The 22927-nt window shown below is 44.2% G+C and overlaps 1 protein-coding gene across 1 annotated transcript in view; it reads right to left on the reverse strand.

Moving 5' to 3' along the window:
* LOC307025125 (C-terminal-binding protein 2-like) overlaps positions 1-22927 on the reverse strand; it is a 91082-nt gene that overhangs the window by 31292 nt on the left and 36863 nt on the right.

The raw sequence follows: 22927 nt of genomic DNA on the forward strand, positions 1-22927 counted from the left end.
AGCGGCGTGCAGGCTGGTGATCGGATGGTAGCGGGTTGGAGAAAGTGGGGGGGGGAGACGCTTTTGTCCTTCTTTTTTTGTAATCTCCCAGCAAGAAAAGGCTGCGGTCGGGGGAGCGCGGTGGCTGGAAACTCTCTCTGCCGCTTCCTCTGCTGTCAGCTGCGCAACATCTATTCACTCTCTCTATGTCGCTCTCTTTAGCTTTTTCTCTCCTGCCTTTGTCTTAGCCGATAATAACCCAGGAGGGAGAGGAAGAGATCTTGCAGCATGAAAAAAATACTGTGTAAATGAAAAGTGCCAGCTCGAACATGCAGAGCTCTCCGGGCTCGCACAATTTACTCCCCGGCTGCGTTCACTTCATAGGATCGGCACACATAACACACTCGAGCACAATCCCTCCTCCCTTTTCCCTCCTCCTCCTCCTTCTTCTCCCCTTTTTTATGTTTTATTTCTGATCTGGACTCCACAGTGTTTTAAGAACGCCTGCCCCTTTTTTGTCCCCTCTAGCTCTCACACACACACACACACACACACACACACACACACACACACACACACACACACACACACACACACACACACACACACACACACACACACACACACACACACACACACACACACACACACACACACACACACACACACACACACACACACACACACACACACACACACACACACACACACACACACACACGCTTTCGTTTGCTCCCAGCCTCACCTCCCTCACCCCCTTGATTATTTGGTTTCCTCCTCTGATTTTCCACTTTCATCTGGACCTCAACAATCCACCTCAAACACCACAAACACACACACACTGAAAAAAACACAACCTCCTCACCCCACCCCGGCATTTTGAGTTACCGGAAAGAGATTGAAATTGTGACACAAACACACACACTCACATTCCCCTCCCTTGCTTCAATATGTTATACACACAGTGCAATGCACACACACACTTTAAACCTGAAGCACAATACAACATTCAAGCCAATCCAGCAATAACATACAGCTGTAGAGGTGGGTGTTTTTTCCCCCATCAGGGCAGTCATCAGAGCCGAGTGTGTGAAGTTCACAGTTTGGTTCCTGAGGGAAAACGAGGGATGGGAGCGAACTGACAGATCGCTCTGCTGAATAGCTGCGAGGACGAGTGGCTGAAAACACTCTGTTTAGAATAACAATGTAACCGGAGCCTCCCTGCATTTCTGCAACACAGCCAGAGCATGTCCAACGCACATACACACCAACACACACACCTCACCGGCTGCATGACAGGCGCGACCAATAGACAAAGAGCCCGGCGCAGTCACACGCCAGAAGCGATTATCACTGACAGTAAAGTGGAAAGGTGGAACGGCCCGAGCAGTTTTGGCTCATGGGGTGGGCGAGGTGAGAAAGCACTATCTTTTTATTACATGCAAAATAATCGTGTGCATTCACATTAAGTGTGCTGTGGCGCAGTGGGTCAGTGTGCTGATCTTCAGCTCAGCTGGAGCACCGGTTCAATCCCACATCGACCCCCAGTACAGTCAGCATGTCGCTGTGTCATTGGGGAGGACACTTCACCCCAAATTGCTCCTCTGGGTATTGAACACAGTATTGAATGTATTACATGTCTAATAAGTAACATGTAATGTAAAGCGCTTTGAGCACTTGGAAAAGCGCAAAAATAAATACCATCAATTATTATTATGATGTTAGGAGACTATCAGGACTAGCAGCGACGGGGCCCGTCAGCCGAGCCGCCTTCTGTAGAAATGACACATCTGAGGGAGTGTGACCATCAAAGCCAGAAGCCCCCACTTCCTGCCAGCCAGCCGGCCAGACACACTCACGCAGACATACACACATGTACACACTCTTGATGGAGTGTGGGGATACGGCTGCCCCTCTGATCTTTTTTCTCTTCAATAACATTAGAGGATGTGCACGAGAGGGGGGGGGGGGGGGGGCGCTGACTGACAGCAATATGTTAATATGGAACGTGGTATATCACAGCTTCTCAAAAGAGAGCCATTCTGCTGTGGTTGGTTATACTTTAAGAAGAAGAAGGAAAAGGATGAAGAGAGGGCTTATCAAAGACCACCAGAGGTTTTGTGAATGGCCAATGATTACTGCCAACTCCACAGGTCATCAGGTCAAGTAGTATTGAGCTAAATGACTGATGCCTAATAATGCAGCACTTTCAATGAGAGGAAAAACAAGCTTAAGAATCTTACAGAACCTTAGCTCGACCAAAAGTCACACTTATGTGAATTCTTCTTTGACTAGAATGAAGTCTATTCAGCGACCTCGGAGCTCCATAAAATAAATGATCAGTTGTGAGTTTTAGATAAACTTTCACAATGGATGTTCAAAGGAGTGTGTTGAGAGCTTTGTTGCGTAATGAATAGAAAAGACAAGTTCTAGGGAAACACTCTTTCTCACTCTTTTGTGGAGATTGTGGCTTGATATTTATTATCATTACAATAATGAAAGGGGTACTACCTGGATTGTTGTACATAAAACTGCGGCATCTTTTCACTGTGACGCATTTCATTCTGAAAAATGATTGTGGATCCCAAATCAGAAATCCTTAGAAAATCCCAAAGGACTGCTTAAATGCATGTGATCACAAGTTTGCTAATTCCTAGAGGGACTTATCCTCAAGTATTTTCCTGTGCTCTCTCCAGCAGGTGCCACAGCTGATGAGCCCAGAAAGATTCAGGGTCTCAGAGGAAAAGGTATCTGGAGGGAGGGGATGGGTAGAGTGCAGCCACAGGCCCGGTGCAAACAAACAGCTATAAGCCCCTGACTCCAGCAGTTGACGTGCATGTCGTTACATGTTTGGAGGGGGCGAGTAAGCACTAATGAGAACAGATTGGCACAGCAGGTCCCCCCCCACACACAAACACACACTTCCTCTTTTAGATGTAGAGCAGCCAGACTTGGGTGTAAACCAGTACTGAAGGCTACATCTGTTCGCCCAGCCTCCTGTGATGCCATAAAGCCACAACCACACCTTCCAGCGCGAGTGTTTGTGCCCACACACACACAGTTTCTAACACACAACATGAAATAAAAACAAATCAATATCTTAAGATCATGATCTATACGTTTCTGTTTTTAATTCCCCCAATCTGTAGTTTTTACTCGAGTATAGAAAACCTTTGAAAACTTAAAATTGACTGCGATGCATATGAAGAAAATGACATTCACAATGCAAACATTCTTGACTTATATGGTATTTTTTGTTTTTCTTATATTTTTGTTTCTGGTTTTAAGTTTTTATTTATAGGATGCTCATTTATATATTTTCCTCCTTTTCCACCATTTTTCAATTGTTCTTCAATCAATTTCTATTAAGAAAAGGATATTCTCAGTGGTCAGTGTAAATTGTAATCAAATTTCTTTAGGTGGAAAATGGATAAAAATCTGGGTATTTTTATTCACAAAATTGATGACGAGCCTTTACACTTGGAAATGGAACCACAGTGCTATTTTTCCTTAGAAGCGTAATAATAATACATTTTTCAAATTCAGACTCTACACTCACATCTCCCTCCTGCTGTATGACTTGTTAAAACCCTGACCTTTAGCACAGTGAGACATCAAGAGCAGCGGTCACGCTCTGGAAGACCCGACAAATGGCCCGAGCCTTCTTACAGTCCGTGTGGATTTACCGTTGAGAGGGAGCCCTCTTCTTTGACCAGCCTAATTATACTGTAAGCGCCCTTTTCCTGTAAGCGCTGGAACTTGGCTGCTGAGAGGAAGCTGAATGTAGAGGCCTGTTAAATCCCCCTAAAGCACTTAAAGGGATTGTAAGAAAGCGAATGGTAGAACGAGCCAACCTACCGCTCCGAGATGAGACTTGGGCTGACCACATTATGACCAGAAGTTCAGATGCTGCACTCAGTGGGGGGGATCTGCTCAGAAGCAGTGTTACCAGTTAGAGAATACCCCCTGTCAGCTTTTATAGCTGGCTTGGTTTGAAAATGTTTCCGTATTTCAGACTTTATTTCTAATATGTGGTCTATTACTAGGGTTTTGACTTTTTGTGGCTTTAACTTAATACCAAGAGTGTGGGATGCCTTTCGTGCAAACGTTCTAGTACTTGAAGGGCTAGTTAACTCAAATACCCATAGGTTCTCAAATGTCTTTCGTGGTATAAATATATGGTTTTGGCTTGATCTGCTAAAGTTTTAACATACCGTTCCCACAAAAAGGGATTCACAGACTTCATCGTTTTTTTCCAAAGTATTTTTATGTGAGAGAATTTAAACGTTGGTTAACCAATTCTTTAATTTAAGTGTAAAACAAATATTATTATTCTTGCCAGTGTATTGAAAACTGTCCCTTGCGTTTTCAAATCTGCCTTGGTCAGTCCAATTGAATAAGACATGAAGAGAGTGAGGAATAAGCAGTAGTAGAAGTAGTAGTAGTGTCGTTTTTGGTGCCGCAAGTCTAATTTCCCCATGGTGAATGTGTATTTATGAGGCCCAGGTTTATCCACTGTGAGGCACCTGCCGTGACAGCAGCAGCCAGGGTAAATAACACCCCAAGGCATGTATGCAGACGCACACACATACACACAAGAGCCCTCACCCCCTCAGCCAGCGGTCCAGATAACATCCTTGAGTCAACACTGCCACTCTGCTTTTGTTTTCTCTGCCTCTCTTCCTCTCCTCCCCACCCACGTTCCAATCCCTGCGGAAACGCAAGGACCAGGGCTGAAAAGATGCAGGGATGAGGGACAGGGAGATAGAGAAAGAGAGGGAGAGGACGGGCTAAATTACAGCATGGGAATGCAAATGAGTGCATTTTATTTGGGTGTAGCCAAGGGGGGCAAGCAGGATTTATTTTCCAGGCAAGAACGGCCCCCCTGTGGCCTCTGGATCAGTTGCAGCAACAGCAAAAGGAAGAAAAACGAACATTCTCACTCTGCTTTTTACTTCGGGAGGAATAAAAAATGAAATATAACAAACGCAAAACCCACAACTCTAAGAGGCTGCAGTCATAAAATAAAATGATATTTTGCTATGCTTTCACACCTCCTCCTCCTCCCAGCTCTGTTTCACTCCCTCCCTCCCGCTTGTCCCCCCCCCCCCCCCTCTGCCTATAGCACAGACACACTAAAGTTCCTGGAATACGGGCACAAATCACAGCCTGACCAAACACACCACTGCCACCACTCACACCTCCCCCATCTGGAAAAACACAGCAACAACGTGAGCGTGCGCAGGAGGGAAAGGGACGAGGATGGAGGAAGCGGGGTGAGCCAGCTGCAGGTGGTCTCCAGATGTGGTGGCCCTGGGTACAGGCCACTCTGGCGCTGTTAGGCGCGACTCACACATCCCTCCTTCCCCTTTCCCTTCCATCGCTCCTCCTCCTCTCGCAGTGACAGGAGCCATCTGGCCTGGCAGAGAGAGTGGAGACACAGCAGAGAGTCCCACCCTCCCAAGTGTGGCCCCTGAATGCCATTCAGCAGAGAGCAGGAGTAAACAAAATGCATGCACACACATATATGCTCAATACCCCCACTCTCCGAAAGCTGTCACATGGCTATTAACCCATCGAAGCAGCGGCCCAGCTGTGCTCCATTACGATAAATACACCGAGGTCGCGGGGTCTTGTCAACCAGGAGTCAGCCATCAGATACTCTGAGGTGTCCACTTACAGCCTTTTAAAGAGAGCTACACCCTTTTTATCATCACGCCCCCCCCCCACCCCCCTCCTCTCGTTTCGTCATCTCCAACCTCCTCTGGAAAAAACTCCCACCCACCAGCCCCGTCATCCACCTCACAGCACCACTGCAGATGATATTTCACTCTTCCTCTGGCAGAGCAGCCCCCACCTACCACCCACCATCTCCCCAAACCCACTGTAGCTGGAGTTTCAATTTTGGTAACACAATATGAGACCTAGAACACCCGACACCCCGGAGCTGCACTGATGCTACCCCACTTCCTGTATGTATTTTTACGTACTCTAAAGCGCAATGACCTGCCAGTAAAAGGATGTTGTTGAATAAGCGAAAAAACAAATGCAGTCCCTCGAAAACCATTTTTCCTTGAAGGCTAATAATTTGACTTGTTTTATTCCTCAGAAAATAAAATAGATTTATCTTCCCTCTCTCCAATTGTCTGTCATTAAAACTCTGTTAAGATTACTTTTGGAAAAGGTTAGCAAGTTAAAGGCCTGGCTTCTTTCCTGCAGGCACATTTGGTCTTTGTACAGCTTGGGAATACTCTTAAAAGGATTCCTGAGTAATTGTCTGTGCTGCAGTAGAAATTGGGAATGGAGGGAAATGGACTGTAATGACTGAAAGGGAACAGGGTAGCAGCAACGATAATGGCCAATAAAGGCGACGTGGGGTTAATGCTGCACTATTCCCTCGGATATTAATGAAAGAATAAAAACACACCATGTCTTATTAGCATGTGCAACATACAAAACAGTGGAGGAAGGGCTTGCCTCTTGAGTAGTTTTTATATATTTTATTTATTTGGTATCTTATCATCAGCACTCTGGCATTAACAAGGCTCTTTTAAGTCTCCGTCCTTAAGGGAAACAGCATTCAGCTAACTTGTAAGACAAATAAATACTCCAATGCCAGCAAAAAGGTGGACCCATAAATATTCTAATTTGACTAAAATATCCTCAAGATGCATTACAAAGCTGAAGCTTAATGATTTGTTTCCCTCTTATCCACGCAGCCCATTTTTATATGCTTACACATGGGAGATGTTTTGAGGGTCCTGCTGTTTTTTCTGGCTGTGGAGCTGAATGAATGGCAACCAGTAGCATTGATTTGCAGCGCGGGCCTCAGATCAAACCACAGGACAAAAGACTGGGCAGAAGAACAACAGAGGAACACAATGGGCCGCGGGGGGAAACTAATGACAACCGCTCGATCGGGACGACCACAACCGACCACAGGCGCACTCGTTCCAGGAAGGAAAAGGCTTAACAACACACAACAACAAGGATAGAAAAGCAGCCACAGCTACACAACGACGTAGACAACTGTGCTAGTCCGAAAAACGAGTACTCCCACTAGAAAATATCCACGGATAGCTGTTATACCTTTTCATTCATATTCTTTTCATTTCCTCTCTTTCTCACTCTTTTTCTTCATCCTCTCCACTTCCCCTTCTCTCTCTCCAACCCCTCCTCGCCGTCCACAGAACATGAAGAAAGTAAATATGTGCACGAGGTAAAGCAATCGGTTAACCTTTGAAATACCCTGGCAATGAGATATGCGGCTCTTTACTCTTTTCAGCTGCATAAAAAAAGGGAAGGGAAGAAGAAGAAAAAAAACACAAGGTTGGCCACCACTTCAGAGGCGATATTCAATATCCATGAGCTTTTTCATTTCACACTGATGAATAATTCAGGGTGACCTGCCCACCACTGAGTGAGAGAGAAAGAGGGGGAGGGAGACAAAAAAAAAAAGGAGGACTGGGGAGGTGTGCAGAGGTAGTTGTCTGTTTTAGTGGATGCAGCTGTTGCCGTTCGACATGCACAAAACCAATCTCCTTCCCAGCTGCCGGGGAGAGAGAGGAATAATACGACAGAATTGACGACAGATAATTGGGGAGATTATATCAAAGTGCTGCCATTCTTACAGCACGAGCAGTGAGCACACACCGCTGCGATCCTGTAAACAAAACAGCCACGGGATAAGGCGACTAGTAGGATAAATAAACACGACAGTGTGATCTTCAAAAATAGCTGGAAGATTTTTCTCACAAATCATAACATCTCATAATTAACATAGACACACACATACACACACACACACACACACACACACTCACTCACCCCCCTCATCTCGCCATTAGCACTTAGCAGTAACCTTTGGGCATGTTAAGGAGAACGCAAGGGCCAGTAACCGTGCAGTCCAAATTACAAACAGCTGGCCTCCAGTCAGCGCTATCTAGCATGCAACCTGAAATATGTTTCTTTTTTAAACAAAAAAGAACCCTTTCTCCATGTATTTTATTTTCATCCAGCCATTTCCCATTTGATTCAGGAGCCATTTCATTTTCAAAAAAACATGTGTGGCGCAAAATTCTCTGTTGTTAAAAGCAAAAAGGAGAACATTTAGCCTTTGAAAATGGAGTACATATATTTATTTTCCTATTTCTTAAGTCTAAGATTCAGGAAATACTTAAATTATCTTAGCTTACTGATGGAAATGTATCCCTGACATGACTTAAAAAACTCTCTCAAACAGCATTTACAAATATATTGGAGGAAATCCGGACTCAAGATGCAAATTCGTCATTATTGTAGAGACCCATGCCAGTATTAATCTACAGTAGCAGATTAGATATGAGAAAACGGAAAACTTAAGGCCAACTTTCTGACCAGGGAATGGCACATCTGACCCTGAGCAGAGGTCAGCTGCTACTATCGAGCACGCACACAAACACACTCTCAAGCTGTCACAAGCAGAGGGAGACCAGCTGTTCCTAATTCGCTCGAAGGCTCTGCTCCCTCCACGGGTTGGCTGGCTTTGCAGAAATCATTAATCCCTCTGTGAATGCAACTGATGGTTTGGAAAGATCAACCACCAGAAGACAGCAAGGGAGGGGCGAGATGGAAATGGAGATGGGGATGGCGCTCGACAAACACTTTTACTTATTTTATGATTTTTTTCTGAGACAAAACTACTGCAGTGGAAAATAGATGTTCCTGGCCATATTTCCCAAGGGACACAAACAATACAGAGGCTGAGTGGAGATGGAGCAGCAGATACTTCATGTAACATTTACCAGGTTCTCAGGAAATGGGAGACACATGGCAGATTGCGCAGAAAGCTTTCCATTGTTTTGGCTTTGCACTTACACTACAGCACATACGATTTGAAATTAAGTAATGAAAGGCCTAACTTCAAATTTGTATTTTATAAGTTTTGAACAGTCTATAATGGCACTTTTAAAAACACAGTTCCCACATTTTAGGACAGGGAAGCAAAACCATCCATCCATTCTCCCGCTTATCCGTGGTCGGGTCGCGGGGGTAGCAGTTCCAGAAGAGAGCCCCAAACTTTCCTTTCCCTGGCCACATCAACCAGCTCTGACTGGGGGATCCCAAGGCGCTCCCAGGCCAGCGAAGAGATATAATCCCTCCACCTGGTCCTAGGTCTACCCCTTGGTCTCTTACCAGCTGGACGTGCCTGGAACACCTCCCTAGCGAAGCGCCCAGGTGGCATCCTAACTAGGTGCCCGAACGAAAGCAAAACAACAAACAAAAACATTCAGACATGTTTTTTATGGATTAACGGTGTAGTATGATCGACAAACTCTTTTTACAACAGATAATTTGTTTTACTTCTTGAAGAACAGTCAGAAGGCAAAAAAGCCTAGAAATAAAATACTTTCAGACGAAAATAAATGTAATGGGTTTATTTTCTGTAAACTTGATTAGTTTGTGAACGCGTAAATGATGAAGCGATAAACACAAAGGGTTACATTACCTAAACTGTTCATCTGGCAGGTCAAAAAACTCAAATTAAATCCAAAAGACAACACTTTAACCTCACCGCAGACATACCCAATATAACTCTGTTACTGCATTGAACATGTCTTAATAGGCATTGGCTTCCATAGATACAATACATTAATACACACATGTGGTGCTATATGACGTCAATACTAGAGCAGGGTTACACTGATTAGTATCCAGCTACATTCCCTGTATTAACCCCTGACCGATGCCTTGTGAGCTCAAACCTCTTGTCTGTCTCCACTCATTCATATCAAAGGGATTAGTGAGGATGACAGACACACACTGACACGTGACGCCTGTATAGTAGCATCCACACACACAAGTCATGTTCATAGCACACATACACACACACAGATGGCCAGTGGGATTTCCCCACTCTAATTCTCAGCCTATTCCTGGACAGGTAGCGTAAGCCACTAGCCCCCTCACCCATTACGGCATCAAGAAGTTAATCATCTGTGATAATATTTTGTTTACTTGTGTCTGTTTTTCAGGATATTAGAATTCAAATTAAACTAATTACAAAGAGATTAAGGTTTCCACTAATAGCTTTTTAATATCTTATTATTAGGTAAACCAATTGGTCAATACCTTTTTACCTATCATAATTCATATTTAATTAGCAGACAACAACATGTCTGAAATATGTGACAAGCCTAAACTGGAGCTATCATCATCACTGCTTGCTTGCAGGGATTTGTCTTCCTCACTTTCGCAAAGAAAACACATGATCAGTTGTTAAGGTCTTGTCCCAATGTCCTGCTGTCACTTCCAGCCGGCCTCACATGAAGACAAACACTTCCTGCTGCTGGGAGAGGGACATCTGTGGTCTGTGTTTGAAAGGAAAGCAGGGGGCCACTGCATTGTGTGTAGTCCACAACAAAAATACACAAGCATGTCCATATATAAAAATTCTAAAATACTTTGGAATTATGCATTTGAGGTAAAATATCAAAGAACTCTCACACAAACAAAGCAAGGTATCTGAACAGAGAAACCGACGCTACATAAAACAGGTGTGTCCAGAACCAAAGTCCAAGACTGACACATCAAGGATGTGGAAAACAAACAGGGAGTGCACGCTAAAATCAATGTCAGACACCTGAACAAAACAAAGCAGTTTAGCCAAGGACAGTTGCAAGCACATTAGGAATGCATCTTCATGGAGGTCCTTCCAAATACAGGCAGGCAAAAATAAAATCCCATTCAGGCTCTCATGGGAGCAATGCACTGGAAGGTTACATAACTGTCAGCGACACCAGTGATGGCTTCCTGTCAAAAGAAGGGGGGGGGGGTATATTTGCTATATTTTAACTAAACTTGCGATTGAGCAGATAAAGTGGCACAAAGACAAAACATTTGTACAGGTGAACATGTCGACTAACACATACCATATAGCTTCAACAAAGTTCTAGTATCTCTACTTCCTGTGAGCTTCAAGCCCTGCCCCCAAACACTCAAACGCCTCTTAATTCTTTAGCACAGAAAAGTACATCTGAAGATCTTCTCTGGATTATCTCCACAAGTAAATCACGTGCTGGCATTTGTCGACAACATGCAAGCGTCCACCTTAGTTAATCTAATGAGCACACACACAATGCTGTCGACAAGCCAATCACGTCTCTTACTAGCGGGTTGGCTATTCTGCTTCACGTGACATCAAAGTTAGGTTTACCCACCTGTGGTGTTCTGTGGGACGCTACTGACGGACAACTCCATGGCCAATGCGAATGCTGCAAGGCGCTCTCCCTACTTTGGATGGAAGGGAACTGTTGCAACTAAGCTCGCCTCAACCGTTTAATGCCATTATTAACACTACTTATGGCTTTAGCCAACCAAGACAGCGCCCTGTGGAGAGGAGTACACAGACAGGGCCCTCCCACCTGCAACTTCTACATACATATTTTAAGGAGTTACCGATCTCACTAAAGCTCAAATCTTTGCTTTCAAAACTCTGCTTTGAGAATAGAATACAATTTGCCAATATGGAAATGTGGAAGCCTCGGCGGCTATGTGTAATTTTACACTTTGGTGCAAGATGATAAAGAGAACACTGGTTTGTACTGGAAGAACAACCAATTTATTCAGTAGGTTCAAAAGGAATAATGTGTCAACTTTTCATCAATATGCATGTTTGACCATAAAACACCATGCATGTAATAAGAGAATCTCTTCACTGATGTACTAAAGCTCTTGCACAAAAATGCACTCAAAAATGAGAAGCAATCTCTTGAGATGTGCACTGTTCAGAGAGAGGGAGAGTGAGGAAGAGTGTAGAGAAATATGTTTTCATTAAGTGCCCAGCAACATCTTATTATCTCAATCAATTTTCCCCTGTTCAGCACTGCACATGGCTGACCAAAAGTAAAGAGTAACAAGTGCAAAAAATGTGAAACACTGCATGCAGGGCTTCACTTTTCCCCTTCCCTAAATGTGAAGATCAGCTATCTCTGATTACCACCAAAAACCTAGGTTGCCTAGCAACACACAATTAAGAAGTATGCTTTGCGATCAGCGGCAAGGGCTGCCCATTATCAGATGAAGTTACTGAAGCAACAAATGTCAGCTACATGCAAATGGGTTTGTTGTGCTAAAAGTGTACTGCTAGAGCGGGGAGGGGCTGCCAGTGTCACCTTGGAAAGCTACGGGTTTGTGCATGAAGCTTAAAAAAAGGGACTTCATACTCCCACCTCCCCCACAACTCCTCCCCCCGCCTCTGAATCTCACACTCGTTCCTAGAGAACATGACATGAAGGGAAGCCACTTCATAAAAGTCATTACTTTTTAACAAGTGCAGCAGCCCACAGACCCATTAGAGAGGCAGGCAAGACACAGGGTTACATGGCATAAAAGCAAGGTTAAAATATATAATTCTTCCCGAAGCTCATTTGCTGAATTTGGCAGGGAAATAAATCAACTTGGTAAAAGGGAGAAATCAAGGCCTTTCTTTGTTGACATAACCTTATGATAGCTTGCTGAGGAATCCACTGTCAAGGTAAACTAAGCATAAAAAGCTGCCAAACTACTTGCTTAATCATTGTATGAGACCAACAAGTTGCACAGAAAACTCAAACATTATTAAGCATTCTGTGAGGCCACTAGGACTGCAGCGTTAAAAAGAATACACAAGAAGACAACATTGGTTTTGCCATTTTATATGCAGCCTAAGTTTACAAGACCTTCAAAAGTAGAACAATTATTTTATCACTGTAACTTTATAAAATTGCAAATCAATTCCTAAGAATTGTTGAAAGCAGCGCAAAGCAGAAGAGACATACTTTGAAACTACTTTTAAGTTAGAGTGGGTGGAGAACAAATATCCTGTAACTACTACTTGAGACGAGTACAATTGAGCGTATAGCAAACCAACAAATAAATGAACCAAAGTTTAGTGGCACTACAATGCAACCAGAGTTTGAAACAGACATCAGTGTGTCTATAAAAAACAGTTACCTATTATAGACTACACAACTATACATCCAATTAGTGTAATTGGATGTTGAGGCAGTTAAGCTTCCGATTAGATGAGAGTAGAATAGAAAACAGTATGACAGCAACCATGCGTAAAGGAAACTTTTACCAGAGATAAGTTGGAAATGTATGTCTATTTGACATTTTCTAACCATATCTTAGTGAAATGTAAAGTGTATAGTAAGAGAATAGTTAGTAAAATGATCTGGTATATAAGTGTGTACTTTAAACCTCAAAAAAGCAAGATGCCACTACAAAACAACTCAAATAGCACACTTTTGCTTCTCACCAATAAACTAATTGAAAGAGTGCTGCACATAAGAAGTGTTTCAACTTGGTGATGAGACAGGATCCCCTCCGGCAAATGACACAACCCTGTTGCAATAAGTGTATGAATAGTTGCGTATAATAATAGAAAAGACCTCTCGGAGCAAAGCTGCTTAACTTGTCAGCTGCATCTTATGCTTCTACTTTGGTTTTTGTAGTATTAGAAAAATCTATCAATCATAAACAGATTTAAATCTCACCGTGCATCTAATCTATGACAAAACACAACACAGAAAAATACTATTTCCAAAGCCTACACAAGAAATAGATAAAGCAGCAACAAGGACAGAGATGAAAGGGTTAGAAAAAATGAAGGGAAATATGTGAGGTTTGACATTACTTGTGTCAGGTGCGGAGAGCATAGTTGAGACTATGACAGGTGGACCAGTACGACGTCCTACCAACTTGCTGTTGTTAAGGTTTTGCGCTTGGAGATTGGATGAAGAAGTTATAGGAACAATGTTACTCTCAGGAGCAGCATTCATCCCTTTCCGGAGAAGTTGGGGGCTATGAAGGGGGGTTGCCGCTGCTATTGGCGATGGTGGAGGAAGGTTGGTAGCTCTCTTCATCAGCTCCATGGGGGAATAGGAACCAGAAAAGGTTTTGGGCGCCACTCCAGGGGTGCCTGGAGCTGGTGGAAGCTGTTGTCCAAGAGCAGACATGGCAAGACCGGTGTGGGCATTGTACATGGAGAATGGTCTTCCCTGAGTGACAGCATTGCTGTATCCTCCGGGGCTGATTGGAAAAGCTCCAGTTGCCAGGGGCCGTGCTACTTGGTAGTTGGTGGTCTCCAGGAGGTGTTGGGAGGGTGCGCTGCTGGGTCTTCTACCAAGAAACTCTCCCATTCTGGGGGACACGTTCTGGATGGTGCTGGGCGGTTGCTGTATCAGGCAGGGGTCCATGGTCAAACCCTGGGGCTGCATGTAAAGCTCGCGGTGACTGAAGCTATTGGATCGAGTACGTGTTGCTGCCCCACTTGCCTTGCTACCAAGCACCACACGAGAGAGAACACGGGCTTGGGCCAAGTTAGGGGCCAAAGAGCGAACATCGTGGTCCTCCATCATTCCCAACGTGGCAACAGAATCAAAGCCATGTTGCAGCAGTAGAGTGATAGTGCTCTCAGCCAATCCTTCAGCTCGCAGGTAACCCAAGAAGTTAGGGTCCACCATCCTTTTGGGGTCTAGAGCGCTTTGATGGTGATGAGGCATGCTGGAGTTCATTCCAGCTGTGGCAGCCATCATGGCCGAGCTGGGGTCATAGTTTGGGTCATAAGGCATCCTCTGGGAGGCTACAGCTCCATACGCGCGGTGAAGAGCTCCGTCCATTCCCTGAGAAGCTGCGTCCAGCGCTGAACTGGATGCAGCTTGCTGGCGAGGGTCCAGGGAAAAGCTGTTGATATTGTTATAAGCTTGACGAGCAGAGAGAGACGGTTGTTCAGTATTGTAATAGGTAAGAGGGGGCTGGCCCCCGTAAACTGCAGGAGAGGGAGAGCAGCTGCCAATACGGTGGATGTCTGGTATCATCTTAGATCCCAGTGTTTCCCTGTACAAGCGGCTCAGCTCATGAACGGGAAGGGGAGGAGGAGGAGGAGGAGGTGGAAGGGGAGGAGGCACAGGGGTAGGTGTTGATGCGGAGGGCCGCACGGAAGGTGTTGCTCTTGCCTGTCCTTGATCCCAGGTAGGCCTCAACCCCCCAGCGCTAGGCCCATAATGCGAGCCTGATCTGTTGAGCAGGTGCTGGTTATCCCTATAAAATCCAGACTCATCAGGAAGCTGGCCAGATAAAGTAGCGTCAGCCAGGTAGTAATCCTGAGGTGGTGCAGAGGCCCGGCCTGCCATCAATTGCCTGAGGTAGAGACTGTTGCTGAGATCGGGCACAGATGTCTTCCTCAGTAGCTGCTGCCCACGCCGCTCCTGCTGGGCCTGCCTGTACATGGAGGTCTGGAGGTCTGTATCAGCTTTCTCACAAAAATCTAGGTGATGGTGAAACCAAGCTCCAGAGTCAGCTCCACCCTGTGAAAAAGAATTCCTACGTCCCGCAATGGTGCCACAGTGTTCACAGCGACTTGCAGCCCTGTCGTTCTGACCTTCAGACCATTCAGGACCCCGTTGGCCCAGAGCACCACCAAAATGCGACTGCTCACTTGAGTTAGGCATCAGTGAAGACAATGAAGCGGGCAGCTATAAAAGCGGAAAATAGAGCCGGGTATTGTGTTTCTACTCTCAAGTTACACTCACCACCAATCAAATGGGAGACGTGGAGAGAGGATGAGAAAAGGTGAAGCATGAGCTACCTTTTTACCTGAACTGCAGCTGTAGCCCCCCCCCCCCCCATCCCTCACTCTTAAGTCCACGCTATCATGTAGCTCCCTGCTGGCAGCCTATCTAAATAATTTAGCCCTGGAAACATTAGAAATCAATGAAGAGAGAGGCACAACATGACAAACACACAAGCAAGAGACAAACACACCTTTAGGGAGAGTCTCTACTCCATTCTACAGCAGGGATCATGCTTGTGCTGGGTGTCAGGCTTACATTCCAAAATAAAACCGGGAGTAAAGAAATTGGGGTAAAAACACATGCTGGACAATGCCAACAGAATGGAGGAGGGGACAAGACGCGCTAATCCAATGGGGTTCGTGCACGTCATTGGCTGGGACAGTGCTGTCGTCCACAGTGTGTGCCACGAGGGGATTAGCGTCAAGCTAAAACCTGCTTAAATCCACTGCCCCATCTGACATCACTTGAGCCAGATAGTGTACACAGCAAGCACGCTGCTGAGGCCCCTGGATGTTCACAGAGTGTAAAGCTACAGTGTTTACAGTGTTTAGTGGTTACTGCTAACCCCATCGTTGGAATGGATCTTCCCTGAGGGACTTGGAAGGTTGGGGACTGACATGTTTGCTGAAGTATGTCCCTGGAGAGAGAGGGAGGGGGGTTGTTGCATAGGTTGGATTCACAATAACTTGTGACTGAGGGTCAAATGTAACCTGGTGGCTACTAGAAGGAAGTAAGTGTTCCACACAAACCACAGAGCACAGCACAGCCTCCTCTACTGGGCAACTTCAGATTCACTATATGAATACACTGACAACATTATAGGGGAAAACATGCAACCATGCAGTGTTTTAAAGAATTGAGAGTCCCCCTGCCCCACCCCCCCTTAAGTTTGTTGTATAGGTTTAAGAATTAAAGTCAAATAAGTAAAATCAAATCATAATCCAGGGGTCGCAAATACAAAATATCTATACCTTCAAAGGCATTATACCGTTTCCCATACCGTCACAATAGGGCTATAGTAATTTATTCAGAATGTTTTGATTCACAAAATGAATAAACATGAACTGCACTTTAACAAGTCAAGTCTGGTTTCCACTCAAAGCGCTCGCACTGCTACTACACACTCCAGATGTACAACAGAGCAGCAGATGTGGCTTATCGGTGATGTTGCCATCTGAAAGATAACTGCCGGTGTTTACTTGCCGTGAAAAGAGCAATGTAAACAAAAAACAGCGGCAGGAGGAGTAGAAAGGGCGCTTTGATAAGTGTGTGATGGGAAAAAAGCTGATAAGACGGGAGGCTGTCAGCTTTGACCTGACCGCTAACACAGACAGTGTGGGATAGGACAAGGCAGGAGGGGAGGGGGATATGATTGGACTGCACTGGACTGTGACAACTAGATGGCAACCAGCCTGTTTCCATTCTTTGCTTTGCTTCAGTTTGAAATAGGGGACAGGAGTTTAGAGGAAAAGTCGCCAGGGACATCATCTGCATGCTCCTGAAGCTGAGACACACAGACCGCGTGACTGAAATGTGCAGTTAAGGAGCGACAACAGGCCGCGATAGTCGTGTGTCTCTAAATGTTGTCCCACTACCTGTCAAGTCACAGCGGGAAACGCCATAACAAGCTTGTTTTCATTTTAGAGCTTAAGTGATGCAATCATGACATAATGTTCAAAAAAAGATTGTTTCATAATGGACGATCGGATGGGAGAACATTAAGTAGGTCAAAACAAAAGTGAATTAGAACAGGTTTATCTTCCCTATGGCCCTTAGTAGTCCAATATGACACACATCTGAAGGATAGTTTCTTTCATTAGAGGTAAAACGTACCTAGTAATTTCCTTGCAGTGATTTCTCAGTGCCGTCCTCCCAAGTCGGAGTCTCCCTGCGCTTTTTTGTCAGCTGTAAAACACACCATTAATCACTATGTTGTATCTCTCTACGGCGATCGCCGACAATAACTTATTTTAATAAGCCCCTTCCACGGCCTTGTGCCACTCAGAACCCTGCTCCCTGACAAAATATTAATAACAATAATAAACATCTCAAGTACGGTCAGGCTAGAGTTGCTAAAACAGAAACAAGGATATGGCATACGTTATCTCTTTCCATGCAAATTGCTGCATTTCCCATTTTTCTTAAGCAAGAGAAGCTCGGGCACCGTATTCATCGTGTCTGCATTCTCTGGTATGCCTCTCATGAGGGCTGCTCCATAATTAAGTGAGCATGCTATATTACACTCATCAAGCAATAGGGACCCTGTACTTGATAGCATGAATAATACAATAGAAGAAAAGGAACCCCAAAGTTACGCAGTGGATACTTGGTGAAAACTATCAGAATCGATGCCAACACCCCGTTTGGTAGCTCGCAGCCAATCGGACGGCTCAGTGAAAGACCTCTAGGTAACAATGTGTTGAACAGACGTGCCTTTGGAGCAATCTGGCCATCTTTCTAGGGCACAGGACGCTAACGGCGGGACTTGGCAGGCAGCGCAGGGAGAGATAGCTGCAAAATGATTTAGATAGCTGCGACTCTACAACTGCTGATCCATTAAACTTTCATAGGGACTTCATAAATTAAAAGCATGACTGGAAGAACTTGAACATTCTACTCAATTACTGTGATTGTACAGTATATTAAAGTTTTAACGAGCCCCTGGGCCTTTTCTTGCTCTAACACAAGTACCGGGGGGAAGGAGGGGCGATCAGGAAAGAAAAACACATGGTACCAATCCTGGTCCGATGGCTTTTCGGAAGATTCACATCTGCTGTGTTAGCAAGACTCTGTCCTCCGCCTCTTTACTACCTCGCATCTCTGCAGTGCATGACCATTTGAATGGGTGGGAGGACCGGAGTGAAGAGCGCGAGCCGCTACTGCAAACCTTTTATCAGCAAGGCGAGTCCTCTGGTGAGGCAACTGATTAGAGTTTTGTCTTCCATTTTAAGCGGGTTGGTTTGTTCCCTACGTTCCGCCTGCCTATCATTATCAAGCCAGTGGCCCATACTGCATCACAGATGGGCCAGACAGAAGGGAGAGACGACAGCCCGCTTGCTTTTTGGAGAGACGAGGAGTGTGCAGCTGAGGGAGAGAAGAGGGAGGGAAGGAGAGTGAGAGAGAGAGAGAAGAAAGGATAGAACCGAAAATGTAATTTGCCTCCACGTCACTGATGAAAAAAGATATGTGGACTCGAAGTTCATCGAAAGAGCACTTTTGCAATATGTGGTTGTAAGTGAGATAAAGTGCAAAGTAAGGACTTAATGAAGTATAACACATCTGTTATTAATGCACACCCCTTAGTAGTGCTTAGACATGGTTTTAGGTCAGTACGCCCTCTCTTGTGATTTTACAAAACTTCAAGACCATTATATCATTTTCCGTAACAAAATAAGACCGACAACTAATGGATCAATTTGAAATGTAATCTCCAACCCAAGCAGCCGTTCTTATATTCTCCTTCTTATAAAACACCTGCCCAAAATACTGTTTAATACCCTATTAGAGCAAAAAATAATAATAATTGAGATATTGTATTTCAGGCTTGATTTCAGAATTACACCCAAGACAGATTTTAATCCCCGACGATGAATTGCATCCTTGTCAGCACTCCAAAAGATTTGAGGTTTGATACGCAGCCTTTACTTTCTTAAGAACGCCAGGGCATTATCGAGCAACCGACTTGTGTGAGGTAAAAAACCAACATAAAGCCAAAAGCGTAGAATACACTTATCATTTGACATGACATTTACCCTTAATTGCTAAGACTCCATTAAGCTATCAGTTTAACATCAATTTATTTATTCAAGCAAATAAAAGAATTACTATAAAAGCAGAATTGGCTGCTGAGCCGCTTTTATGTTTTGTCCGGCAACATATTATATTCCTCATTATGCAGGAATAAAATGTCATCATGTAACACAGCATGAATAAAATGCAGATGTTTGATTAAAACATTATCTGACTAGCTCTAATCCAACCCAGGGGGAAACAGTATTGCCGGGTACAAGCAGAACAACAATCATAGTTAAAAAAAAAGGGAGCAGAACCATCCTCCCTCCCAGCCAATCGGCCGGTTGCTGCAGAATGATAAACATTGATTCAGCTCAAATTAAGCTGAGAACATGAAAGGACCAGGAACACGGCAGATCACTCCTCATCTCTTCAGATGACAGAAATGAATCTCTTCACCCCTGAGAGGGAGAGAGAAAGCTCCTCTCTATTCTTCATAATGCTGAATTAAAGCTGATGCTTCCCAGCAGCTGCTTTGATTGAGCTAACTAGCCGCTTTTAATAAAAACAGTCGCAACCAGCTCCCTGCCTCCTTATTTGCAGACAGGCCAGATTATGCTAAATACATATCAAGGACTTTAATGGCTTAATCAGCCTGGTCATCTGGCCACCGCCGGGCTTCCTTAGATACTGCATTTCCTATCACACTGCCATGAATGTCGATGTTATACAACCAGAACAATGTTATGATATTTAAATGTTTTAAATGCGACACCTTGCATGGCGTTGAAAAACAGTCTTGGACAACAGGGGTTGTTTTTTGTGGTTCAAAAACATTAGAAACAAAAGCTGTATTTGGACAGTGCAGTGTGTGGTCTCAGCAGACGTTTTTTTGAAAGAGAACGCTCCAGATTTTCTCTTGAAAGAAGACACAGCACGAGTCACGGATTCATCTGGTCTGTGTCTGTTTGCCAACCGCGGCCCGGTTGAAGTGTGAACCTGGATTCAGATGAGTTACACCCGGCAGTAGCCAAATGAGCCCTGTGAGGATTTCACCTGAATGTACAACAGAAAACAGAGCCCTCGCTTCATGTGTGTGTTTTTCAGCATGTGCTGAGACCATCGCCATGGCAGCCTTATCACGCCAGTACATGCAATCAGCAAAACAACTTTGCCCGGTCATTGGCTCATGAACAAATCACAAATCACAAGCTGTTTTTTTTCTTTACGCCCTCACAATGGTCGCCAGAGGACTGATTCACTGATCCTGTATGACGGCCATCTGGAGAGTTAGAGTGCACGTGTTTGTGAGTGTGTGAGAGAAGGAACGTCGGCAGGTATGCTCACCATGAAGTAGCTCTGCATGCATCACAGCAACACCTGTTACCGTCTCTCTGTGTTTCTCCTGTGGGCTTTGTGCTCTTGCCCAGTAGAGCACACTAACTGTTGTTCCCCCAGGAATGACTAACTACCTCAGCTGTCCCATTCACACACATGCAACAGCTGGACGCCAACCCACAACTCTAATCAGGAAGGATTTCCACCAATGAATGCTCCACCTGTGATATGAAATATGACTGCTTTATGATTCAGATCATGAATGAGCCATTATTCAACATTATACTCTTTCAAATTCCAGTGGGCTCATATTGCTGTAATATCACCTTGTCATGTTATTAGTTTACTACATACTGAAGTGCAATTTGTAATCATTAACTGATAATGAATCATTTAAAAAAGTAAAAATGTCATTGCCAAGAGTGTCATCATACCACACGTGTCTGTAGGCTATGTGTAAAGAGACTGTTTGCAGCTGGCTAACTTAGCTTAGCATAAGATTGGAAACAGTTTGAAACAGCTAGCCTAAAGTCTTCTGTATTTAATCTGTACAAATATCCACAACCCAGCATTTTACAGGGCGTTACATCATGAATTATTTCTATGTCCTGAACCAGTTACTTCCTGAAGTCTCAGCTGGTTGCCTGGCAACTGGTCCTGGCCAAAATATGTCCAAGAGCTTCAGAGGTGGTGGCAGGCTGACCATTGGACAGAGCCAGGCTAACTCTGTTGAAAGCTAAGCTAACCAGCTGCTAACTAAAGAGTGTCCTGTACATAAAGAGAGCAGCATCAATCATTTCATTTAAACCTCGGCAGGAAAGCAAATAAAAGAGACTTTCCAAATTATTGTTCTATTTACATTATAAAATTCCAGAGATTTTGGTCATGTTGGGCTTTCGAAGGCTGACTCTCTTTTATAGGAAAGAAATATGAATTATCCTGATTAAAGTCAAATTAATTTTGTATTTTGTTTTTAAATACCTAGGCTTGCAAACAATGATTTAACATAGCATCTATTCAGTCAAATGGGAAGCGATTCAATTGAACCACTTAACTGAGTCAACAAAATGTGGGTCTTTTTAAAAAAAATCTGGTTGCTAGACTATTGATCACCATTAAGAAAGAGGTGTTTAGTTTTTTTTCTTTTTAAATGACATTGTACTGTAATATATTCTCCTAATGCATGTTTTTTGTAATGCTACAAACAACTACCTTGGATAAAAAAAATTGCACATTACTTTTCAGCAGCAATGGCAAAGACTACAAATGTGGATTAGAATTCTAACTATGGGCTTTAACAGGATAAGCAGTATATGTCCTTGGTTTTCATGAGCACAACGACGAGGTGTGCTTTCATCATGCTGCAAAACAAATATGCTGGCACTGAGGGTAATGGTGCGTCTAGCATCATTTTCCAGCACTGCAGTCATGTCTGCCTCTCCGTGCGCTGGCTCCAGGAGGGCCCAGCAGCTTAACAAGCCTCTCGGGGACCCAGGCAGCGGAGAGGAGATGATTTTACCTCCGGACAAAATCTGACAACTACACACACAAACACACATGCATGCACATACACACACACACTTGCTGGGCAAAGTCAAACAAGTGGGTTTAAAAATGCACATCCAGAAGGCTTCAGACACAGTTTATACCCCCACACAGAGACTCATGTTTCTTGTTGCCTGGGCTGACTTTGTAGCTATGCGCACAGCAGGGGGCTCCTATTCTATGTGCAGGCCCTTCAATACAACACCGCTGTCTAATCCGCAACCTAAAGCCTAATAATCACTGCCGTTCATGGTGTAAAATTGGCTGCTTCCAAAACAGCCGTGACAGGATAGAAGCCATTCAATCCCCCGAGGTAATCTTTACTTCAGTTCGGATGTTAAGAGATTCTCTATAACCATAAGTCACATAACAGACACTCCTACACAAACAAACACAATTCACAGAGAGGCCAGAGTAAAGCGGTAATCTCGTTTACATCCGCCGAATGACTGTTTGCTGCTGAGGTCAACATTTATACACCTATTAACTGAAGTATCTGACATGTGCAGTGTGCCAGGAGAAAATGATAGCAATCAATGGGTATTGATCACCAATAGGTCTCAGGGTAGTGCTAATAACAATGATGATTGTTTCCCAGGCTATGTACATCTCAAGCTGTATCAGTGAGGGGAGAAAGTCTTTTATTGCTAAATAACTCATGGTTTTATGTGAAAAGTCCCATGTTTGTTAATTTGTTAGAATAATTACATGTAGGTTAGAACTGGGCTAATTTAATC

This window comes from Notothenia rossii (genome assembly GCF_949606895.1).
Source record: "Notothenia rossii genome assembly, chromosome: 11".
Lineage (NCBI taxonomy): Eukaryota > Metazoa > Chordata > Actinopteri > Perciformes > Nototheniidae > Notothenia > Notothenia rossii.